Raw genomic sequence first — 24,654 nt, 5'->3', positions numbered from 1 at the left:
CCCCTGAACAAGGCAATGGGGACCCTATTCAGACTTGAGATAAGTTGATTTAACATGGACTTATGCCCCCCCAAAATGTACTTAAGTGAATTATTTGTCAATTTATCTCCGTCTGAATCAGAGCCTGTAAAAACTAAAACTACTTAACCCAACACCTAAAGTTAATAATAGCAAATTAAAATCAGTTACTGTACACTCAATAGTAACAATATACTTACTCTTTAGCACTTTGAGATTGTTTTTAACTGAAAGCAGGTTAAGAAACTAAATGTATTATTATTGATTACTGTTACTCTTAAATAATATGCATGTCAAGCAAATATGTCTACCTAGATAAGCTTTGTCACAGACATGTTCATTTATTCTTCAGTTCCTCACAGCTTGTTAAAATCAAATCAAATCAAATGTATTTATATAGCCCTTCGTATATCAGCTGAAATCTCAAAGTGCTGTACAGAAACCCAGCCTAAAACCCCAAACAGCAAGCAATGCATGTGAAAGAGGCACGGTGGCTAGGAAAAACTCCCTAGGAAAAACTCCCTAGAAAGGCCAAAAACCTAGGAAGAAACCTAGAGAGGAACCAGGCTATGAGGGGTGGCCAGTCCTCTTCTGGCTGTGCCGGGTGGATATTATAACAGAACATGATCAAGATGTTAAAATGTTCATAAATGACCAGCATGGTCAAATAATAATAATCATTGTAGTTGTCGAGGGTGCAACAAGCACGTCCGGTGAACAGGTCAGGGTTCCGTAGCCGCAGGCAGAACAGTTGAAACTGGAGCAGCAGCATAGCCAGGTGGACTGGGGACAGCAAGGAGTCATCATGCCAGGTAGTCCCGAGGCATGGTCCTAGGGCTCAGGTCCTCCACACCAGTTGGGAAAGAGTGCTTGGTCATTTCATAAAGTGGTTATTTAGCTATTCTTCTCGCTAGAAAGAGTTCTCAGAAGAGAACACATTCTTATGACACATGAACTGACACATTTGTGAAGGTTAGCTGGACAGAGATGTTTCACCTGCATTCTGATTGGTTTTCTCAACTTTTGTGACGTTAGTATAGGGATATTGTATAGTATATTTTCCCCGTATTCATTTTGGAGAAGAGCCTGTAGTTTGTGATTTATGAGGGATTGTGGAGTAGATGCAGTGGAATCAGGACAAGACCGAGGTAAGACAACAATGGACACATTTCTGTAATAGAGTGAACTATAACTTTTACAAGATACACCGGCCAAAAACGACATGGCGACGGACAGTAGTGGCTGCTGAGCTGGGTCTTTATAGGTTATGGGACAGATGGCACAAGCTGTGGTCAAAGACATACTCCAGTGGGAGACAATTGTTGCGGCTGTCACGTCCTGACCCTTGTAAGAGGTCATTTTCTATAGTAGAGTGGTCAGGGCGTGACAGTGGGTGTTTTGGGTGGTTTTATTGTTTTCTGTTTCTATGTGGGTTTTCTAGATTTCTATTTCTATGTTGGGGTTATTGGGACGATCTCCAATTAAAGGCAGCCGGATCTCGTTGTCTCTAATTGGAGATCATATTTATGTAGGTTTTTTTTCCCTTTTGGTTTTGTGGGTTGTTAATTTTTGAGTACTGTGTTTTCCTCTCTGCGTCATGGTTTGTTGTTTTGGTATTTCAAGTTTTTGGTGTATTGCATTTAGTTTCACGGTTAATAAAGATGTGGAACTATGAACACGCTGCGCTTTGGTCCGATCATTTGAACAGCCGTGACAGCGGCTTAATGTCCCAGAAGGAAATAAGAGGACTGAGTAAGTAAGTATAACTTTTAACGCTAAGAAATTTTGTAAATCTTGAACCTTTAAAATCTTGAATCTTGAAATTAATACCACCATCATTTTGACATCCAAGGCAGTCATTCACATACAGGATAGTTGGTACATACTAGGCTACATTGAATGGAACATGGATATGTTGCCAGTAAACAGTTTTTATATTGACACATTACAACATCTCTAGAAAAACACATTTATGAAAAAAATATTACAAATTAGAGAAAAATATTGTATTTATTTCTCCTTTAAACAGACCCTTGAGGTTAGAAACCTATTGTGAGACGTTTATGTTAGCTAGTTAAACCATTTAGCAGTTGTCAGTTAATTCAGATGTACTAATGGCACTAAAGAAGTCTCTTTTCTTGTTCTACGGGAGTGTTTTTAACCAGAACAAGAACAGTTCACCACGTTCAGACACTCAACTTTGACACTATGATAACTGCGACACCCTCATAACCCACAGGTTTTTTCTTCTCACGCTATAACAGTATCATTATTGAGACATTCACAGCATTCTCAACAATCTTCCCCATCTCATTTACTGCTCTGACCACATTGACGTTTTACGTGAAGCCCACTGCCTGTTTCCTCAACCAGTTGTCTATCATTCTGCTATCGCTCTTCTCTATGTGACAGACATTTCCTTTTAAAGAACAACAGTCTGATACCATTGAATGCATCTTAAATACTTGCCATTCTTTGAATTTGATCCATACTAGGGTTCTTCATTTTGTTGGTGGACCCAACAACATTGGAAGACTTGATATAGCTGATGGTCACTTTAAATGGAACACTATTCACTTTAATAATGTTTACATACTGTTTTACTCATTTCATATGTATATACTGTATTTTACTGTATTTTTTTGTCAATGCCACTAAGGCATTGCTTCTCACAATATTTATATATTTCTTAATTCCATTCTTTTACTTTTAGATTTGTGTGTATTTTTCTGAATTGTTAGATACTAGTGCACTGTTGGAGCTAGGAACACAAGCATTTTGCTACACCTGCAATAACATCTGCTAAATATGTGTATGTGTCCAATACATTTGATTTGATGTACAGTACATTTTTATGTGGATGACACTGTTCTCTATTCAAGTGGCAGCAGTTTGACTTTGGCTTTTGAAAAAGCTCAAACAGCTTTTAACATCCGTCAACACAATCAGTTTGATTTGAAGCTTCTTCTGAATTCCTCTAAAACAAAATACATAGTATTTTCCAATACTAAACACTCTGAAAACCATGTCATTACTACCTTGGAAGGAAATTCCATAGAGCAAGTGAAGCTGAGTTTCCCTAATCATGTTGAGAACCTGGTAAAGAAGATCAAGTTGAGAATAGGTTTTTATTACCGGCATAAGGGTTGTTTTTCTTTGGAGGCCAGAAAATAGTTGGTACGGAGTATATTCCTGTCTGTCTTGGACTATAGTCATGTAATTTATATACAGACCTCAACCACTACCCTGAAGGCAATTGATTTCGTGTATCATGCAGCTCTTAGGTTTATTAGCAACCAAAAGCATCTGACACATCACTGTGATCTCTATAGTGCTGTTGGCTGTTCGTCGTTGACTCTACTTAGGCTTACACATTGTTATACTATGATTTAGAAGGGCATTTTGGGAAAACTGCGACTTTATCACTGTTTTTCTTTGATAAGGTCAGGAAATAAATACCAGTTACGGTCTCACTACTTACTTTTAACAGTTACTAAAATCAGAACGTATCATGGCAAAATGTATTTTAGCAACTAATTCCCATGGTTTTGTAATTCTGTTCAGACCAGCATGAATCTCCAGGATCTTGTTTCCTTGGAGGAGTTTGAATGTTTGGTTGACTCACATGTTACTAAGGAATGTGATTGTCATTCGGAGTTGATGCTGTGGTACATATGATATAATTTTTTATCTAAGACGATTGTGTCACAAATACAGCCATCGTGCTGAGGGGAGGACCAATACGCAGGCGGAAGGTGGATGCTCATCTTTTAATTAATTAGGATAACGCATACACAAAAAAAACAAGAAAACAACAAGAACGACAAAGGACAGTTTCACAGGCTAAATGAATACTAGCAGTGCGAAATACAACTACCCACAACCTAACCAAACCAAACACACACCTCTATATAGGACTCTCAATCAGAGGCAACTAGAAATACCTGCCTCCAATTGAGAGTCCAACACCCAATCCTAAACATAGAAAACTAAACTAGACAGAACATAGAAATGCATACACAACACAAACCCTCTGCCACGCCCTGACCAAAACTAATACAATTACTTCCTCTGCTGGTCAGGATGTGACAGACTGTATGTTTCTGTAATTGAAATGTATGTCTGTCTCTGTAAATTACATTTTTTTTATGGTGTGTCTATGTCTGTAAGTTGTTACAGTATGTCTGGTATTTGTATCAAACATTGCTCCCCCCTGTTTCTGTCTTGGTTGGACCAGGTCTCTCTTGAAAAATGTATTTAATCTCAATGAGACTAACCTGGATCAACAAAGGTTAAATAAAACATAATAATAATTATCCTCCAATGATACATATTGGGGGCGTTTCCCTGCTCAATGTTCCTGTTACAGTGTCAGAAACATTTCAAGAGGAAATGCGAGTTGTCAGTTGGCCAATATTCAAAACAGAGGGAAAATTTGGCTCCCAAGTGGTGCAGCAGTCTAAGGCACAGCATCTCAGTGCCAGAGGTGTCACTATAGTACCTGGTTTGAATCCAGGCAGTATCACATCTGGCCAAGATTGGTCGGTTTTGTGTTTATCTTCGAAGGAATGAGCGTTACACCGAGGCCTGTACTCTGGAGCGGGATCGATTTGGAGGTGGAGGGTCCGTCATGGTCTGGGGCGGTGTGTCACAGCATCATCGGACAGAGCTTGTTGTCATTGCAGGCAATCTCAACGCAGTGAGTTACAGGGAAGACATCCTCCTCCCTCATGTGGTACCCTTCCTGCAGGCTCATCCTGACATGACCCTCCAGCATGACAGTGCCACCAGCCATACCGCTCATTTTGTCTGTGATTTCCTGCAAAACAGGAATGTCAGTTTTCTACCATGCCAGCGAAGAGCCCGGATCTCGATCCCATTGAGCACGTCTGGGACCTGTTGGATCAGAGGTTATTGGCTTGGGCCATTCCCTCCAGAAATGTCTGGGAACTTGCAGGTGCCTTGGTGGAAGAGTGGGGTAACATCTCACAGCAATAACTGGTAAATCTGGTACCGTCCATGAGGAGGAGATGCACTGTAGTGCTGAATGCAGCTGGTGGCCACACCAGATACTGACTGTACTTTTGATTTTGAATGCCACCCTTTGTCCAGGGACACATTATTCCATTTCTGTTAGTCACATCTCTGTGGAACTTGTTCTGTTTATGTCTTAGTTGTTGAATCTTGTTGTTCATACAAATATTTACACATGTTAAGTTTGCTGAAAATAAACGCAGTTGACAGTGAGAGGACGTTTCTTTTTTTGCTGTGTTGATGTATATACTGTATTCTATACTTTTGTACGTTATCTTAGTCACTTAATGTTTACATATCTTGCGTTACTCATCTCATGTGAATATACTGTTTTCTATACCATTCTACGGTATCTCATTCACTTAATAATGCTTACATATCTTGCATTATTCATCTCATATGTATACACTGTTTTTCTACACTAGTCCGTTCCGCTCTGACATCACTTGTCAATATGTATATAGTCTTAATTCATTCCTACTTAGATTTGTGTGTATTGGGTATATGTTGTGTAATTTGTTAGATATTACTTGTTAGATATTACTGCACTGTCGGAGCTAGAAGCACAAGCATTTCGCTACACCCGCAGTAACATCTGCTAATCACGTGTGTGTGACCCAAAAAATTTGATTAGATTTTTATTTTATTTGATTCATGTCAGAATTCAGCCTAGTGAAGCTGCTGATAGCTCTCACCAAGTCACCCAACGTCTTCCTAGAGCCATAAGATACCGCCATGAGTTAACATGTACTGTCAATGGAGATACGTTTTTTTGTCAATCTGCCGACGCGTTCACGTCACGTTCATGTCATGTAGACGTAGTGTTCACATCGTGTGACGTGGCACTGACACATCACGTGTCAGTTTGCATCTACGTTTATTATGAAAGATCTCACCATGAATTACCTTAAAAACGCCGACATGACATCTACCTGTACATCATGCTTTCACGTCGTGTACAAGGGACACTTACGCATCACGTTTTAGTTTAAGTGTCTGTTTAGTTTATTATTAAAGATCTCACCATAAACGCTTTCCAAATGTCTACATGACGTCTACATATACACGATTTTGTAAAACATATTTTCATTGCCAGAGTAATCTAATCAATTTCATTTGTCAATTTAGCTAAAATACACATATCACCTAAATAAAAAAATTATTAGGCTAGTTGATTTGCAGCCAGCCCCCATTACTGTGTAGATATCCCTTTTTCTGAAATCAATATGGACACAGGGGCTTCTTTGTTGGTGGTAGCCTTGTTGAGAAATAAGAGGTAGCCTAAGACTCTAGTGGCACATTTAATCATTGTTATAGCGATCTAGGCATAGTCTACTAGCCTTTTGAAGGTCTTGCTCAGCCTCAACATTAGTTCTTGGTAGGCCTATAGGCCAATGAAAACATTCACTTTTAAATGAAAAGCAAGTGTCACTACCACAGGAAAATATGGTTGTTTTATTAAAAGCTCTGCAATTTAGGAAATTAGTGGTTTGCTTACAGCAAAATACCAAAAAGATAGAATCCGTATAGAAGCGGTATGGGTCTATCCACAGACCCAACAATTAGCCTCATAGGATCCGCCCCGTTTTATACATTTTCGCCTAAAATGATATACGCAAATCTAACTGCCTGTAGCTCAGGACCCGAAGCAAGGATATACATATTCTTGATACCATTTGAAAGGAAACACTTTGAAGTTTGTGGAAATGTGAAATTAATGTAGGAGAATATAACACATTAGATCTGGTTAAAGATAATACAAAGAAAAAAAACATGCGTTTAAAAAAATTATTGTACCATCATCATTGAAATGCAAGACAAAGGCCATAATGAATTATTCTAGCCCAGGCAGAATTTAGATTTCGGCCACTAGATGGCAGCACTCTTGTGGAAAGTTTTAGAACGTTCCAATGAACTATTACATATCTATTCAAAATGTTGTATTAAGACTGCCCAAATGTGTCTAACGGTTTATTCATGCATTTTCAAGTTCATAATTGTGCACTCTCCTCAAACAATAGCATGGTATTATTTCACTGTAATAGCTACTGTAAATTGGACAGTGCAGTTAGATTAAAAAGAATTTAAGCTTTCTGCCCATATCAGTTAGGTCTATGTCCTGGGATTTGTTTTTGTATCTTACAACCTCATGCTAATCACATTAGCCTACGTTAGCTCAACCGTCCCGAGGTTGGGACACCAATCCTGTAGAGGTTTAACAGATAAACACTTTTTTATTCAGGAGAATAACATTAAATTAGGCTATTCATAGACATTTTTCTCTGCTACAGTACCGGAGTGCCAAGTCTAGCTCCAAGAGCCTTCTCAATAGCTTCTACCCCCAAGCCATAAGACTCCTGAACAGCTAATCAAATGGCTACCCAGACTATTTGTATTGCCCCCCCCCCCACCCCCTTTTACGCAGCTGCTATTCTCTGTTTATTAACTATGCATAGTCACTTTAACTCTACCTACATGTACATATTACCTCAATTACCCCGACTAAACGGTTCTCCTGCACATTGATTCTGTACCGGTACACCCTGTATATAGCCTAGCTATTGTTATTTTACTGCTGCTCTTATTTGTTACTTTTATTTATAATTTTTTACTTAACTATTTTTTACCTAACACGTATTTTTCTTAAAACTGCATTGTTGGTTAAGGGCTTATAAGTAAGCATTTCACTGTACACTACCGGTCAAAAGTTTTTGAGCACCTACTCATTCAAAGGTTTTTCTTTATTTTTACTATTTTCTATGTTGTAGAATAATAGTGAAGACATCAAAACTATGAAATAACACATATGGAATCATTTAGTAACCAAAAAAGTGTTGACTTTTTCCAAATTTTGTTACATTACAGCCTTATTCTAAAACGGATGACATAATTTTTTCCCCTCATCAATCTAGACAAAATACTCAAATAATCACAAAGCAAAAACTGGTTTTAAGAAATGTTAGGAAATGTATAAATGTAAAAAAATATATAAATATTACATTTACATAAGTATTCAGCCCCTTTGCTGTAAGACTCGAAATTGAGCTCAGGTGCATCCTGTCTCCATTGATCATCATTGAGATGTTTCTACAACTTGATTGGGTACACCTGTGGTAAATTCAATTGATTGGACATAATTTGGAAAGGCACACCTGTGTACATAAGGTCCCACTGTTGACAATGCATGTCAGAGCAAAAACCAAACCAAAAAAACAAACCGTGAGGTCAAAGGATTTGTCCGTAGAGCTCTGAGACAGGATTGTGTCAAAGCACAGATCTGGCGAAGGGTATCAAAACATTTCCGCAGCACTGAAGGTCCCCAGGAACACAATGGCCTCCATCATTCTTAAATGGAAGAAGTTTGGAACCACCAAGACTCTTCCTAGAACTGTACAGCTGGCCAAACTGAGCAATCGGGGGAGAAGGGTCTTGGTTAGGGAGGTGACCAAGAACCCGATGGTCACTGACAGAGCTCCAGAGTTCCTCTGTGGAGATGCGAGAACCTTCCAGAAGGACAACCATCTCTGCAGCACTCCACCAATCAGGTCTTTATGGTAGACTGTTCAGAGGGAACCACTCCTCAGTAAAAGGCAGATGACAGCCCGCTTTGACTTTGCCAAAAGGTAACTAAAGGACACTCAGACCATGAGAAACAAGATTATCTGGTCTGATGAAACTAAGATTGAACTCTTTAGCTTGAATTCCAAGCGTCACGTCTGGAGGAAACCTGGCACCATCCCTACGGTGAAGCATGGTGGTGGCAGCATCATGCTGAGGGGATGTATTCAGCAGCAGGGACTTGGAGACTAGTCAGGATCGAGGGAAAGATGAGCAGATTAAAGAACAGAGAGGTCCTTGATGAAAACTGCTGCAGAGCGCTCAGGACCTCAGACTGGGATGAAGGTTCACCTTCAACAGGACAACGACACTAAGCACACAGCCAACACAATGCAGGAGTGGCTTCGGTCTCTGAATGTCCTTGAGTGTGTGACGACCCTCCCACTCTGTCTGCCGTATTCTCTCTCTTTGCTCTTGTTTTCTTATTAGGATGCCGGTGGGCGGAGCCGGGAGGGTCGTCAGCGACATGGGAAATACCTGGACCCGGTGTCCCAGGATAAATAGACCACTTCCCCATTCATGGAGGAGACTCTCTCCATGCAGACACAGACAGATTTTGGTTGTGGCATTTTTGTGGCTATTTGGTTTGTTTGCAATGGCACCTTTCAACACCCCGCATTATCACATGTATGCATGCAAAACACTCACTTACACTACTGATTACTGGCTACACACACCATTGTTAATTGTATTTATTTTACTTTATTTAATAAATATATTTTGTTATTCTTTATCTCCACGTTGTTTCCCTTTTTGTTACAGGCTTCAAGCCGGTTCGTGACAAATGGCCCAGCCAGATCCCGGACTTGAACCCGTTTGAACATCTCTGGAGAGACCTGAAAATATCTGTGAAGGGATGCTCCCCATCCAATCTGACAGAGCTTGAGAGGATCTGCAGAGAAGAATGGGAGAAAGTCCCCAAATACAGTGTGCCAAGATTGTAGCTTGTGTCAAGCTTGTAGCCCCCCAAAGTCAGCTAATTTCCACTCCATTCATATGCAAATACGTTTGATTCATACACTGGCTTGTCTGTCTGGCATGTTTTCATTTAAACTGGCCTTCCCTTATCTACATTGAAATAATGTTATTTCAGTAGTCCTCTACTATGATCATAGCTCAATAGTGCAACCGTGTGGTAGACTATATATGTATCTATTGTATGTCCTGGGATACAAACAACAATGAATAATGTTGAACCAACAAATGCCATCAAGGGATTAGTTAATGAACAATAATGAACACTTTGTGAAACAGCTGTGAAAACCAACCTGGCAATATTTAAGATTTTAATAGAAAAACATTGATGTTTTTTTTGCTACAGGTAGGTGAATTTACTTTCACAGATGTTTTGTTCACTCACATGGCAATCATAGACTGAAAAAAATGGATTATGGTGTGTGGAATAGAGAGGAGGTGGGTTCTGTGTGCGTGGGATGTTCTGCCTGTCACTTGTTCTAAACAGTCAGCCCGTCTCAGAAGGGGTCCTCGAAAAGGTAGACTGCAAAGCCCGTGCACTGCTGCTCTTTTTTTGCAGTGCTAGTGTTTTTAGTACACCTGTGTATCTCACATTATGTGCCCAGTACGATAGAACAAGAAAACCTTCTTAGCAAATAATAACAACATCACAATAACAGTTGCTGTAGATGATGTAATTAAAAGTTGGAGGGTGGTTGGTAATGGAGGACATCAGGTGGATCAATGTCTGGGTGTTAGGCAGAACCGCTAGGTCCTAGAGAACAGGAAGCAGAGTAAAGAGAACAGGGTAGGAGCCAAAGACGGAAACAAGAAAACACACAGGTTACAGGTTGATCAGGTGTGCAAAAATACAGTTATTGAATTATTGAATTTAATTGTTTGATTAGACATGCAATAATGTTAATGGCAGACAGAAAATAAAGGATACCTGTCTGTAATGTTTTGTGTCAGTGGGGTTGATGAGGGAGGTAAGGGATGGTCCCTGGAAAAGATAGAGAGATGAGTTCTGAGAGAAACTCCAGGATGGTGTCATGACCACTGGAGTCACACACCTTAACAGTACCTACCTGGTAGAGGCGGTTACTTAACGTGACCCAGTGGTTAGCCTTGAGATTTACTATCTGGAGAAACCGCTGGGCCAGTGTTGGTACTGCTGACAGCATGGTCATGCCGCCCACCACGATTAGGCAAATGCCAGTAGTTATCAACAGAGATTTTTATATTCACCTTAACGGATGTTGACCCCAGCTAGGAGCGAATGAGCAGCAAGGTTTCCCGGTCTCGCCTTCCTTTCGTCCTTCTTCCAAGTTATTTGCCCGGATGTCCAGGCACTTGGTCCCCTTCTTGATTCTCCTCCGGTAGCTCCCCTTCTGTTTCTCATGTTCCTTGCCCATGTTCAGTCTCACCTTGATTGAGAATAGAAATAAATGAAATTACATTTCATATTATTACAAATACATCTCTTACATATCTCCTGGAGGCCCAGAAAATAAATTACCAGCGGACAATCATTTTTACCTGGTCAAAAACCTCCACATCCTTCTCAGCCCATGTCAAGGTAGTCCTCGAAGGCGTTCTGATCTGGCTTGACAACTTCCACCATTAGGTGGAGTTTCAGTGATCTGAAAAGTACAAAAATAGCAATAGACAAACAACAACACTAAGTCAATCACAAATTTTAAATACTACAGTATATGACATAATCGTATATACAATTGCATTGTTTACCTCAGTAAATAGCTGCGGCTCCGGTCTGTACTGCAGGCGATAGGGTGAGTACTCCGGAGGCTGGATGCTTCTGTTGTGTGCAAAGAGAATGACCTTCAGGATGTCCTCCCACCATTCCAGGAACCCGTCAAGGGACTTGCCCATGGCAGTCTTGAGGGTCTGGTTGGTCCATTCATCCAATCCTGGAGGAGGGGGTAGGAAAGGGAAAGCTATTGACAATGGAAGATATTGAAATGTCTGATTATATACCATGGAAAATCAAAAACGAATTGTAAAAAAACTAAAACAAACCAATGGTGACAGAATATAACCTGTACCTTGTTCCGAAGTTCACAACCTTGGTCACTCAAGATGACCTCAGGAGAAACATGGGTGTTGAAGATGTCCATCAACACCTTGGAGGTGGCCTCGCCAGTCTTGTCCTTGATGGGTATCATACAAAAGGAAAACCCTTTTTAATAGGTTACAGAAGGGAATTTATATTTAAGCACATTCTCTTCCTTTACTGACCTTAATACAACGGTATTGCCTATACCCACTTGGTCAAGAAATTGGTCGCCGTCAAACACCAGCTGTTGCCATTCCTGGATTTCGTGAAGGGTCCGATGAGGTCCACCCCTACATTTAAAGTGTTAGAGAGAAGATTACGTCATTCTTATCCGTATCTGTGTCATTCAGTATGCAGATTTTAAAATTTGTATGGATAATGACACACATTGTATAATATTGTAACTCTGCTGTGGTCAAATAAAGCAACCATTACAAAACAGCTTATCAGGTCAAAATTAGAATTTTGACACTTACCGATCATGTGCCATGGTGAAACAACTGATGGGCTTCAACTCCTGCGCCACAGTCTTCACCCTCTCAAACTTCTGTCAAGCTAGACAGGTACTGACCTTTAAGCACAAGGTGACAAATTGAAACATTGTATTCTCTCTGATATGACATTCATTGAAATCATAATAATTTCAGATATAATAGAATGAGATTGATAAAAAAAAAGGTTGTCTTTCACTCTCTGCCCACTTCTCTCTTTCCCTCACTTACTTTCATCCTTTCTTTCTCACTTTCTTCCTCAAAATGACAGACATATAACTAAATTTAATAGCTACTGTAGCAACTTGTAGATGACCGACTACCTAGATGGAAAATTATTTTTGAAAAATGATTGTTCATAGCTAAATCCTTCCAGTTATGTAATTGAAGTTAACTGCTTAACCCGAATATTTAATTTCTGCCCCGTACGAATTTTGCGCCTCTTGTCGAGATCACTGGTGCCTTCATAGTACTTCACCTGGTTGGAAAGATGAAATAAAATCTCCTTGAGGAAAACACTTTTTGGTATGACAGACCCTTTTCTGATTTTTCATTTGTTTTTCCATAAATGACAACTGTAGTGGAAGGATGAGAGAAGGTGTTATACTCGCGACTGGCTGGCGTTCCCATGGAAGTCCTGGTGTCACTGACGCCAGGAGATGTTTGAAGACAGATGAATCAACTAAATGAATGTTACTGTGTGAATTAAATTGTTCAAGTTCATAAAGAGCTATGGATTTATTGATACAGGGAAACTGTGGATAGTTCAGAGGGAGTGACACATGGGTGCACTCCATCATTTAAATATAGTTGATTAGATTATAATCTGTCTGTGTTTTTGTGTGGCAAAGACCCACTAAAGGCATGTTTCTGTCTCCCGACAAGTCATGCACATTTATTGTGTCATTGTGTGAATTATTTTGGATACACTTGTTTGTTAATGTTGATCAATTCCCCATTAAATCGCCACCAGCGAATGTTAACAGTTCATTTTTCATAATCTACAATGTTGATTCACGGTAACTTCTGGTAATGCAATTAAAACTGCTACACTTGATCAACAAGTTTTGTTTTATTTCATAACATTTACGACTTTTGTCAATTTCTTCATTGTTTTGTAAATGTATTTTGTTTGCATGCGAGCATGTAATAATTTGTTGCTCCTGTCAATGTTGAGTGATCCACACATGCCTCAGCACACATGGAAGGTTACTTTGCCTGACTGCAAATGTGTGCTAAAAGTGGGGATGTTTCATGGTATTTCTGATTATCTTAACTCACCACCACCAATTAACATTTTTTTTTTTTTTTACAGAAAACCACAGATCCACCACTGCAATATAGGCCTACACTCTGAGAAAAATATGCTATCTAGAACCTAAAAGGATTATTCCACTGTCCCAATATGATATTATTTTTTGTTCCAGGTACAGTAGAATCCCTTCTGTGCCTAGGTAGAATTTATTTTTGTTCCATTCCACAGAGTGTTCTACATGGATCCCAAAAGTGTTCTTACTGGAACCAAAAAGCATTCTCTTTCGGCCACAGCCAAATAACCTTGTTGGAACCCCTTTTTCGAAGAGTGTACTCAACAAGTTCAACCTGTTCAGTTTACACCATTTAATTCCGTACTCAAACATCTGCCTGGTATTCAAGATAACACGCATCACCTTCGAAGGTTTTCCTCATCCTTTGCTCAGACTTAAATAGCAGTTCCAAGAACCTCCACCAGGGGGACTGCAGCGTCTACAAATGGACAAAAAGGAGACAAGAGGGCACCCCACACTCATTTTAGATCCCAAGGGGTCTTTATTTTCATACTGTATGCTCTCACTCTCATCACTATCTCATTTGCCATCTATTTATGGCATTTCAGCATTGACACAGAGGGGCACATCACACATGCATTTTCTTGGAACTCCATCCATACACACACAGACACACACTACTGTAGCATCTTGTTTACATTTCTCACATTTCAGGCATCCAGCTGAGGCCCTGGATGGATCATGTTGCACTGAGGTGGGCACAGGGGTATGTACAGTATGTCCTTTTCAGTGAGGTGGGCATGGAGTGTAGGCCTAGAGGCCTGGAGTCAGAGGTCACCAGGTCAATGGGGGCCTGCCTGGAGGTCAGGAAGGCTCCAGGGAGAAGGCCCAAGTGAATAGGTGTGTCAGTGACACTGTCTTTCAGCGGGGCAGAGCAGGCAAATTAATGTAAAATCGTGTGAGATGAAAATGTACAAACTAAAGGGTGTGCAATATAGGATAGTCAATGGACATTCCGAACCTTGGTTGAGTCCAGTTGGTCACATGACCAAGGAGGTATTGAAATTAGAAAATGTACAAAATTCATGTAACAACGTGTGAGATGAAAATGGACAAACTAAAGGGTGTGCAATGTGTAGGCCCACTGAATGTACATTCTGAACTGTATTTGAGGTCAGTAGGTCACATGACCAAGGAGCTATTGAAATTAGAATATAAAAAAAGTTTGAACTTTGTTTACGCTCCCGAACTAGTTCAACTCAGAATACTGAATGCTGCTCACATTTCCACATGTTTATTAGCTTTGGAAAGCGAATTAATGTCAAAATCGTGAAAATAAGACCTGTGCAATGTTGTGCACAATTTGTCCAACATCATGACACTTATTTGGAGTCTGTGGCCTAAGTGGTTTGAAAGCTATTGAGGTTTGAAAGCCCGAATATCTGGCGAACATCCAACCTGAAACTGTTTTTACCTTGGTCCTAAGATAGTAGGCTAAATAGTGCATACAAAACGAAGGAAAAGAGATGGCTATAGACTACATGGGGCAAAAGCGCTCTCTGTTAAATTATTATAATTTGAGGTAGTCAGTCAGCACAAGATACTCTAAATGTCGCATCTCCATGTGACGCGGTTGCTTCTACATTTAAAAAAAGTCCATAAGGCATAATACAAATATACACATTTTGATCTTATCTGGTGATAAGTCATAGGCTATATGAATAATTTAGTCTACATTCAAATTTGACACACCAATTATTTTTGGAATGCTTTTTACAATTTGCTGATAACCCATGTTTGGTTAGCTTGTTCAGGTATTACATTCCACTCCGTGTCATCTGGTATCATAACTGGCAATTTCCTCCTGGCAGTGAGAGCTGTTCAGTGGTGTGTTGTGTGGACATTGGGAGAGATGTGACTCTGTCGTGGTACGGTAGAGAGGAGAGACTGAACCAGACTAACAGCACTGTTCTCACCCACAACCTCTTCCCGGGAAATGGCAGGTTTTGATACCAGAGCTGTATACTTTTTGTGCGACTTTATTCGTGGGGAATGGCGTTTAAAAAGGACAAGGACAATAGGCTAAACAATAGATAGACAACGAATTAAATGTATAAATGAATAACAGTAGGTCTAATAGGCTAGCCTATACATTATGAGAATACATGCCTATATATTACAACAGTAACCAACACAAAGTACAACTTCTACAGGAATAGCCTACTTACCGATGATGAAACGTACTGATATTCCCAAATATTGAAGCGTTGTCGTTTTCTAGTTCTCTATTGCTGGGACTTTAGAGGTCTCTTCACAGCCGCTATATTTCCAATAACCTTTTAGGCGGGCTGAGTTATGTACTGTTGTGCTGTGGATGATCCGTTTAAATAGCAGCTGCTGCACTACTTCCACTTCCTTTTCTCGGCGCGTTCCAGGAAGGGCTCGCTTGGTAAGAGCTCAATGTTAGAGTGTATAAGGCGAGGCGCACTATGTTTAACGACGCTCCTACTAAGGTTCCAACAAAGTGTCCTTGAGTGGCCCAGCCAGAGCCGGACTTGAACCTGATTTAACATCTCTGAGGAGATCTTAAAATAGCTGTGCAGTGTTGCTCCCAATCAAACCTGACAGAATTTGAGATAATCTGCAGAGAAGAATGGGAGAAACTCTCTAAGTACAGGTGTGCCAAGCTTGTAGCATCATACCCAGGAAGACTCAAGGCTGTAATCGCTGCCAAAGGTGCTTCAACAAAGTACTGAGAAAAGGGTCTGAATACTTATGTACATGTGATATTTACTTTTATTTTTAATACACTTGCAAAAATTTCTGAACCTGTTTTTGCTTTGTCATTATGGGGTGTGTGTGTAGATTGATGAGGGGAAAAACGATTTAATCTATTTTAAAATAAGGCTGTAACGTAACAAAATTTGGAAAAAGTAAATGGGTCTGAATACTTTATTTGCACTGTATTTCACCCATGTGAATGTGGCCAAAGACATGACTGAAACAGGAACCAATTGCCAATTTATGTGTACAGTGGATATATACACATCAATGTGATATTTGAGGCTCTCTCTCAATAAGTTTTTTTAAAACATTTTTTTCATTTTAGCAATGAACACACATATTATATTATGCTTTTAGCTTGTGGGTGTGTGATATGGGGGTTAGATTTTAAAGAAAACCGTTTATTTTATTATTTAACCTTTATTTAACTAGGCAAGTCAGTTAAGAACAAATTCTTATTTACAATGACGGCCTACTCCAGCCAAACCCTACCCTAAACGGATAACACTGGGACAATTGTACGCCGCCTTAAGGGACAACCGATCAGTCGGTTGGGATCGAACCCAGGTCTGTAGTGACGCCTTAGACCGCGGCACCAGTCATCCCCCCCACAAAAAAAAGGTATTTATAAACAATTGCAACCTGCCGCGTTGAGTTGAGGTTTGTGGTTGGAAAACTACATTAGTGTCCGACTTTCGGCCGTTGCAGATGCACCTCCCCCTACCTCACTCCTTCACAACCCCCTAAAGGCATTAAAAACCTATTTAAAAATGTGAACCTGGTAACCCGTTCAACCACCAGGTGCATGGTTGAACATCGTGCAATGAGAGAGAAGTTGGACTCTCGTTTTTTTAAAGGATTTTTAAAAAACCTATGAAAATGACCTGTGCCGCCTCCCATTGACTGTGCCCGGGTGGGGGGGTGTGTTCACAACCCAGCTATCATCTACAATCGGTTTATTTAGCCTTACCAAACACACCCAACATACAGTATGCAGTGCTGCTTGTGGGAATGTCATCTCCCTGAGTCTTGTAAAGTTAATCTCAACGTGACCCGCCAGATTCAGAAGCTTGAAAACCCATTACAAAAAAAAGTTTGTAATGAATTACTTTAATTTCATGAATAAATAAATAGGCGATGCTATTTGGAAAAAAATAGGCCTACAAAAGAAAGTCGAAGGACAAAAGTGTTCCCCGCGTAGGCCGAAACAACTTGTAAAACGATTATACTTATTGGGGGTTTTATGGTCACTATGATTATGAAAACACACACACACATATATATATATATATATATATATATATATATATACATATACACACACACACATACATATATATATATATATATATATATATATATATATATATATATAGATAGATAGATAGATAGATAGATAGATAGATAGATATAGATCTATATATATATGTTTTTTTTTTTTCAATAATTTGTTTTATGTGGTCGGATATAGCCTAATAAATAACAATGTCCCGTGGAAGGGACAACGATCCCGAAGAAGTTTTAAATAGCAGCCGCTGCACTACTTCCACTTCTTCCTTTTCTCTGCACATTCCAGGAAGGGCTCACTTGCAAAGAGCTCAATGTTAGAGTGTATAAGCGCAGAAGTATAGGCTACCAGAATCTATTCAATAGCTTGGAGCAGCAAGCAAGCTAGCCTCCATCAGGGTGCTCTGCTGTCCCCCCGCTCGGTGTCGCTTGTGCCGTCATTTGGGTTGTGCCCTTGTTTTTATTACTTCTGACAGTGTACCAACCTGGGTGCTACCAGTATTGCGGTGCTGAGGATTTGTTGTCCTTGTGACTTGCTTTCGGTTTCGTAGACCGTGCCTACACCGCAAGATCACGAGGCTGTATGTTTCGCTCCAGCGGGCTTGCAGTTCTCCCCTGAGACCTAGGTGTAGCGAGGCGCACCATGTTTAACGACGCTCCTACTAAGGTTCCAACAAAGAACTTAAGATGCCTTTGAGAAACCGGACCCTGGTTGCTGTGGAAATTGACCCACTACTACAGTTTACTTTGTGCGCGTACTTCATCTGGCTGAGTCTACCTTTAAACTTAACCTAACCTATGACCTGACCCATCACCTCATGCGTTACTGCCCCACAAAGACAAGAAGTGACATCCCCAAAAACTATACAACACATAAATGCACGTCTTTCTGTCCCTAACACTAAAATTAAATAATATACAAACAAAGAAGTGTTTCTATAAATCTTAAACTAAATAAAAACTAGTCAAGTGGATCTGAAAACTAACTGAAAGTAAACTGAATTTCAAGTAAAAATCTTAAAAACAAATGCTAATAAAAACCTAATATAAAAACACTAAACACACAGTATGATTTGTGCCATTTGTCATTGCTACTGAGCAAAGATTATTTTCGGGAGCTGTCGGGAGCTGTGAATGCTGAAGTGAATACATTGACAAAGACAGAGAGGCAGTCTGTCACTCTACACACTGGACTAACTGGACTACAGGCTGATAAGATATTTTGGTTCTTTGGTCCAGTCATTCGAAACACCTCAATAGTTGAGAGTCAGGTCATCAGAGGAGAGAACATCACAGAATTCAAAGGAAGATTCCCAGACAGACTACAGCTGGACAGAGAAACTGGATCTCTCACCATCAGAAATCTCACCCTCAACAACTCTGGAGTTTATCAGCTAAACATTTTCACTACACACAAAACACCTCAGAGATTCTATCTACCGTAATTTCCAGACTATAAGCCGTAACTTTTTCCCAGGCTTTGAACCTCGCGGCTTAAACAATGACGCGGCTAATATATGGATTTTTCCCGCTTTCACATTTAAAAAAAAAAAAAAAAAAAACACATTCTGTGACGTGCTCAGTTTTTTGGCGGCATGAAGCTTTCATTAGACCAATGAAATTGCCGAACGGGTTAAGGTCAAACAACTTTTTTGTTTACTGTTTAGATTAAATCGAGTGAGCTCAAACTTCCCATCATTCTGATTACGGTAGTCATTTTGTCACCCTGATTCCTGGGGGCACAACAAAGTATTTGCAGCCACTCGCCATCAGTGTAAATCATGCATTTAAGGTGGCGCTCCGTGTTCAGTGGGAGGCTTGGATGACAAGTGGGGAGAAATCCTTCACTAAAACGGGCCGTATGCGAAGACCAACTTATGGTCAAGTCTGCCAGTGGGTCCTGACAGCGTGGAGCATTGTCAAAAAATCCACTATCATCAACAGGTTTCGAAAGGCTGGACTGCTGCGTGTTGAAGAGGGCTCAGCGGGGGATTTGCCTCCGGATGAAAGTGACGAGAGCGACAATGAAAACGATCCAATATCGGATGAAGCAATTCTGAGGCTATTCAACTCCGAGTGGTTTCAGTGGTTCAGTGGTTTCAGTGCACAGGAGGAGGAAGATAGTGACCAATGACTTTCTTGGTAGGCTACTGTTTACTGCTAATTTTTTGTTTTTTGTTACAAGCCGTGTTTCGATAAAGCCTATTTATTTTTGTTACAAGCCGTGTTTCGTTAAAGCCTATTTATTTTTGTTACAAGCCGTGTTTCGTTAAAGCCTATTTATTTTTGTTACAAGCCGTGCTTCGTTAAAGCCTATTTATTTTTGTTACAAGCCGTGTTTCGTTAAAGCCTATTTATTTTTGTTACAAGCCGTGTTTCGTTAAAGCCTATTTATTTTTGTTACAAGCCGTGTTTCGTTAAAGCCTGTGTAAAGTTCATTTGTTTCAATGTACCGGTAGGCACCTGCGGCTTATAGACATGTGTGGCTTATTTATGTTCAAAATAATATATTTTTTAAAATTCAGTGGCTTATATTCAGGTGCGCTTAATAGTCCGGAAATTACGGTAACTGTCTATGGTGAGTGTTGGTTTTATATACAGTTGAAGTCGGAAGTTTACATACACTTAGGTTGGAGTCATTAAAACTTGTTTTTAAACCCCTCCGCAAATTTCTTGTTAACAAATTATAGTTTTGGCAAATCTACTTTGTGCATGACACAAGTAATTTTTCCAACAATTGTTGACAGACAGATTATTTCACTTTTAATTCATCGTATCAAAATTCCAGTGGGTCAGAGGTTTACATACACTAAGTGGACTGTGCCTTGAAACAGCTTGGCAAATTCCATAAAATTATGTCATGGCTTTAGAAGCTTCTGATAGGTTAATTGACATAATTCGAGTCAATTGGAGGTGTACCTGTGGATGTATTTCAAGGCCTACCTTCAAACTCTTGCTTGACATCATATAGGCTATATTATATAAAAGACTTGTAATGCCCTCTGTCTTATGTTCTGAACATTTGATTGGGGATTCACTGGATGTCAACATTTCTTTCACCCCTTAGTTATTCATGAAAAACCCACGTTTTTCAGAAAATGCAAGAGAACATTTAATTTAGTCACCAATATATCAGCTAATGTTATTGGCTCACCATTTAGTCATCTTAACATAACATTTAATCTAATAGCACAAAATACATGATACAATTTTCAAAACAGATCTTTTTGATGTGCTGAATAGAAGGAATAATAGAGGGTAAATACCATTTTCCATACAGTTTTTAGCTATGTACCAGTTCTCAAGTTTACTGCAAATCTTTTCTTTTTTATCAAACTTTAGGGCATGTTGAGAAGAAAATGTCAGTCTTACAGAAACAGTTTCCTTATACAGTACATACATAGAAGATATCGTCAGATATAGGAGTATTGTGGCATGTATTGTAAAACAGAAGCCTACATTAAAAGGTATTGATGTCGTATACTGTATGCCATTTCTGCCCCAAGCAACATTGCACAATATCAACTTATCTATGTGACTTGTTACTGTAAGTGCTACAGTATCACCTGCTAAAATGATCAGCTTACAGTGTATCAATTAAATTCAGACATTTACAACCCAAGTGTGGCGATTCGTTATGTCCTCTTAGTGCATTATTATAGGGTAAGCATTAGAATAAGCCACCTCCATATATGCAGGCATAGGTGATAATATGTTTCTAGGAGCTGATCAGTTGTCAGTATTGTGAAATAATTCAAATGTTAAGGTAAGTTTTGAATGGAGAAATCTGATCCAAGAGCAGCGTTCCCTTTCTTTCGATCCTATCAGTATCGACACTTGCATCAACCAAGCACTTAGTGAACATTCTCTCTGCGTGGTGTTTTGTAGGAAATATACATTGTTAAAACACTTGTAAGCCGAAGTTCCATCACTATCGGGAAACCGGGCCCTGGAGCATTGCAATCGGAAAGTATTCAGACCCCTTGACTTTTTCCACATTTTGTTACGTTACAGCCTTAGTCTAAAAATAAAATAAAAAATTGTAGAGCTCCAAGACGACAGGATTGTGTCGAGGCACAGGTCTGGGGAAGGGTACCAAAAAATGGATGCAGCATTGAAGGTCCCCAAGAACACCATGGCCTCTATCATTCTTAAATGGAAGAAGTTGGGACCCGCCAGGACTCTTCCTAGAGCTTTCCTCCCGGCCAAACTGAGCGATTGTTGGAGAAGGGCCTTGGTCAGGGAGGTGACCAAGAGCCCGGTGGTCACTCTGACAGAACCTTCCAGAAGGACAACCATCTCCCCAGCACTCCACCAATCAGACCTTTAGGGTAGAGTGGTGAGACGGAAGCCACTCATCAGTAAAAGGAACATGACAGCCCACTTGGAGTTTGCCAAAAGGCACCTAAAGGACTTGCAGACCATGAGAAAAAAGATTCTCTGGTCTGATGAAACCAAGATTGAACTCTTTGGCCTGAATCCCAAGCATCACATCTGGAGGAAACCTGGCAGCATCATGCTGTGGAGATGTTTTTCAGAGGCAGGGACTGGGAGACTAGTCAGGATCGAGGGAAAGATGAACGGAGCTAAGTACAGAGAGATCCTTGATGAAAACCTGCTCTAAAGTGCTCAGGACCTCAGACTGGGGCGAAGGTTCACCTTCCTACAGGACAAAGAACCTAAGCACACAGCCAAGACAACGCAGGAGTGGCTACGGGACTGAATGTCCTTGAGTGACCCAGCCATAGCCTGGACTTGAACCAGATTGAACATCTCTGGAGAGACCTGTAAATAGCTGTGCAGCGACACTCCCCATCCAACCTGAAAGAACTTGAGAGGATCTGCAGAAAATAATGGGAGAAACTCCCCAAACACAAGTGTGCCAAGCTTGTAGCATCATACCCAAGAAGACACAAGGCTGTAATCGCTGCCAAAGGAACTTCAACAAAGTACTGAGTAAAGGGTCTGAATACTTATGTAAATGTGATATAATGTTTTGTTTTTGTTTTATCATTATGTGTCGAGATTGATTGATGAGGGGAAAAAACAATTGAATACATTTTAGAATAAGGCTGTTGCAGTGAATGTTTCAATTAGGGGACAGAGTGGCGCCGTGGTCTAAGGCACTGCATCGCGGTGTTAGAGACGTCACTACAGACCTGAGTTTGAACCTGGGCTGTATCACGGTGCACAGTTGGCCCAGCGTCGTCCGGGTTCGGCCGGGGTAGGCCATCATTGTAAATAAGAATTTGTTATTAACTGACTTGCCTAGTTAAATAAAGGTTCAATATTTTTTTAAGACGCTGTAAAGTCTAGTGTTATTGTGCTTGTTGTTGTCTATTTCACAGCAAATGGGAGATCGTTTGAAAACTTAACACATATCTCTGCCCGTTAGTGCATGCCAACCACCCCTCACTCACACTTTCAAATTCCGGTTAAGCCCTGCCAATCATTACCACATGGTGCCAGGCAACACATAAAGCACTTTGGAATCGTATGGCTAATGCTTTTTTATTGATCCAACATGGTGTGCTCTCTGCTAACCCAAGACAGCAAGATAATAAATGCCATGTCAGACACTATTAGTAAAATATCAACCATATTGTGCATACAGTATTCCTGTAGTGACACAGTCTTATGACTTTGCATACATGTTTTATTATATTCTCCTCTGACAGAGAACAGAGGGATGTTTTATCAGGTGAGGTTAGCTACAGTTAAACCTAGTGTGATAAAGGCACAGCAAAACTAAGATGGAGGTGAAAATACACTGTGACCTATTACTCTTAAAGTCTGAGAAAGTCACATCCAGACCTGAAATAGAAAGGAGGAGTGGGGGTAAAGGAGATTGAGAGCATGGTTTGTGGTTTTAGCTGTATGGCGTAAGAGAAGCTGTACGGTGCTGGAGGAAGGTACCACATCTCTCCTATAAGCATGTGAGAATGAGAGTGACTGACCCATATAGGCTACTGACTACAAAGAGAACAGACAGAGAAGTAATAACCACACGCTATGGTGAGAAAGAAGCTCATTTCTACACAGCATGCAATGCAATCGCACATGCACACTCACCATACTCTGGGGATGATGAAGGGGTTGATGGAATCCATGTGGGTTGACATGTTCATTTTGATACATGTGTATTTGTAGTCTTAATTTAGAAACCACAAGAGTCTCCCTCTCTCTCCATTTGTTGGTGTTGTTATGAGACTAACGTCAGGGGCTTATTCAAAGAACCTTGCAGATAGAACTGTGTTATACAGAAGATCAGAAGTCGTCTGTGTAGGCCTATATTCTGTAAAACACATTCCTATCAGCTATGCTTCTGATCACATGTAAATAAAATAACTACACCACAGTCATAGAAAGAGAAATGCAACTCTGATGGTAGCTGCAGAATGCTGAATAACTTTCAAATATAGTGTTCTTTAATCCTGCATAGTGTTGAAAAGATATAGCATCTGACAACACACATTTATATTTCTACAAAGGCCATTTGCTTTTCAATTGTTTTCACACTGCAGTTCTGGATGTATTTATTCCATTTTCTTCTGTACTGCGTTGTTTTGTCTTCCATTCTCTCACAATGGACATTAACATTCAGTAACCTTCATTGTAAATGTACACAATACCTGGCCTGATCCTGTTTTTTGGGCCTTCAGGCAGTTTACATTCTGTTTATCTATTGGTTCATTCCTTGTCATTTCAGCAAGCCATGACACCCACCATCTCAGATTGTTCTGAAATCATTTCTGTAGTTAGAAACAGATAATATTAGCATTCCTAGATTTAAAAAATATATATATATTATTTGGTCTCTGAGAAAATAAGCTAACTGATTGCATCTAAATTGGCCATTTTCATCTATAGGATTAATTCACATTAACCATAAGCACTCCGTTACATTGTGCAGGATGTCACTCATTTGACGTCCACAGCGGAGTGGAAATGCAATGCCCCCTTGTGGTTGAAGGATCCATTGTGGTTGAAGGATCGAAACCATGCGTCTTCTTCAGTCCGGCCAGAGAGTCATAGAACAGGAAGTTACCAAACCACAGAAGAAGATGAAAATATGTAGTTTTCGACAATGGGTTTATGGGATAGCTAGCAACTTGTAAACAAT

At 40.0% G+C, this 24,654-nt stretch overlaps 1 long non-coding RNA gene across 5 annotated transcripts in view; it reads right to left on the bottom strand.

The window, feature by feature from the left end:
- The window catches only part of LOC115191995 (uncharacterized), a 34,022-nt gene extending 18,116 nt beyond the window's left edge, over positions 1-15,906 (bottom strand). Inside the window, exons 1-9 of one of the 5 annotated variants that reach the window (XR_003877842.1) lie at positions 15,689-15,906; positions 13,863-13,938; positions 12,178-12,272; positions 11,691-11,991; positions 11,374-11,555; positions 11,164-11,267; positions 10,873-11,051; positions 10,574-10,627; positions 9,928-10,399 (exon numbers count right to left, since the gene is read on the bottom strand). This is a non-coding gene — a long non-coding RNA (uncharacterized LOC115191995). Of the gene's footprint in view, positions 1-9,927; positions 10,400-10,573; positions 10,628-10,872; positions 11,052-11,163; positions 11,268-11,373; positions 11,556-11,690; positions 11,992-12,177; positions 12,273-13,862; positions 13,939-15,688 lie in introns of those variants that run through there. The other 4 variants (XR_003877839.1, XR_003877841.1, XR_003877837.1 and 1 more) reach the window with 4 other exon arrangements.
- Between the last annotated feature and the right edge of the window lie 8,748 nt (positions 15,907-24,654).

The sequence above is a fragment of the Salmo trutta genome, chromosome 4 (genome assembly GCF_901001165.1).
Source record: "Salmo trutta chromosome 4, fSalTru1.1, whole genome shotgun sequence".
Lineage (NCBI taxonomy): Eukaryota > Metazoa > Chordata > Actinopteri > Salmoniformes > Salmonidae > Salmo > Salmo trutta.
Note: the sequence above shows the minus strand (reverse complement) of the source record. Positions and strands in the feature narration are given on the sequence as shown.